The sequence below is a fragment of the Mandrillus leucophaeus genome, unplaced genomic scaffold, assembly GCF_000951045.1.
Source record: "Mandrillus leucophaeus isolate KB7577 unplaced genomic scaffold, Mleu.le_1.0 Scaffold823, whole genome shotgun sequence".
Taxonomy (NCBI): Eukaryota; Metazoa; Chordata; class Mammalia; order Primates; family Cercopithecidae; genus Mandrillus; species Mandrillus leucophaeus.
In genome coordinates this window covers 1,223,645-1,225,581 of record NW_012108953.1, presented here as the reverse complement: position 1 = coordinate 1,225,581, position 1,937 = coordinate 1,223,645, and positions in this window count along the sequence as shown.

Here is a 1,937-nt window from a genome sequence, read left to right as displayed (position 1 = left end):
TAAATTATTGAGGATACCAGTTGAATGAAATAGTTTAAAGAAGAATTAGGAAAAATGTGTTTTATATATGCTACCAAAAAGGACATACTAAAATAAGTTTGCAAAATTAGAGGCAAAATTAGTTAATGCCCTACAAAGCAATACACTCTAACTTTGGAGCTAAGTTTTTATGGAACGCGGATCATTTGCATCTCGATTAGTCAAGAATCTACAAGTTATCCTTTAACTTCACAGAGTCTGTGTTCTAATCAATGGACAATAACAAGTCAAATGACGGTACCATAATTAAATAATTATTGGGTAGGCCTGTATGACAAAGTTCTAGAATTATGTTGAAAGCACATGGGAAATCTTTTGTGTCATTTTTACAGGTTTTGGATGTCTTTTTTTTTCTTTAGCACTTTTAGTTCCCATCATTATTTTTTTTTTTTGTATATTATCTGATCATGCCATGTATAATGGCACAGTTTTCAAAATGACTTAATGACTCCTGGTTTTCATTTCACTAATTAATTTTGAATATTACCATCCTATTAAACTTTCTTGCCTACAAGACATTGTTCTTTTGCCATCCTCTAACAAAAGATAATATTCACCTTTTAAGGGATTTTTTTTTAAGTCTACCTCAAGATCCACCATGCTTAAGAATAATTTCTGCCTTATCTTCTGTTGAACTTACTTTCTTCTGAAAATATGAAATATATATTGACACTGCACATCCTATTCATCAATTATATATTGTCAGATACTCACTTAGCAGTTTCATTTTCATCTGTTAGTCTAACATGTGAACCCGATGAAAATAAAGTCCTTATCTTTTACTTGAAAAATTTGATGTAGCTAGTAAACATGACAGTAGAAAATAACCAGGAAATAAGTCTACAGGCCCTAAATAATTTCTTAAAGCAAAATTAAAACAAGAACATTGTTTTTTTCATTGCATTAGTATTAATACAAAGATATTAATAATAAATTGTGTTTCATAACAGAATTTAGCAAAGTTGAAGCTATATATGTCAATATTACTTAAGATATACATATAAGCATATATTTTTGAGACAGTCTTACTCTGTCACCCAGGCTGGAGTGCAGTGGTGCAATCTGAACTCACTGGAACCTCCACCTCCCGGGTTCAAGTGATTCTTGTGGCTCAGCATGCTGAGTAGTGGAATTACAGACATCACGCCTGGCTAATGTTTGTATTTTTATTAGAGATGGGATTTCCCCATGTTGGCCAGACTGGTCTCAAACTCCTGGTCTTAAATGATCCTCCCATCTCAGCCTCCAAAATTTCTGAGATTACAGGCGCGAGCCATGATGCCAGCAATATTACTTAAGATAAACCATCAAGTTTCAAACTGGCCTGTTTTCTTCTACATATTTCTGAAACCAAATCTTCCGGTGAGAAAGATAATATGAATCACTTTTTCTTTTGGCTTTTTTTGGCGGGGCACAGGATCTCACCATGTATCCCAGGCTGCAGTGCAGTGACACATGAGAGCTCACTTCAGCCTCAACCTCCTGGGCTAAATAAATCCTCCCACCTCAGCTTCTGAAGTAGCTGGGACTACAAGGCACATGACACTATACCCAGCTAATTTATATTTTACAACTTTTTGTAGACATAGAGTCTCACTATGTTTCCCAGGCTAATCTCTAATTTCTGGGCTCCAGGATCCTCTTACCTCAGCCTACCAAAATGCTGAAATTACAGGCTTGAGCCACCACATCGACTTTGGATTAATTTTTTACTATACTTCCCCAACCACTTACTCTCAATAGCTGTAATAGGTTCACTACAGAAAGCAAAAATAGAGAACACAGGCAAATAACTAGTTTTTTCACCCTCCTGGAAAATTGATGCTTAATTTGAGGAGCCAAGATTTATTAGAAAATAAGAAATGAGGCCGGGCGCGGTGGCTCACGCCTGTAATCCC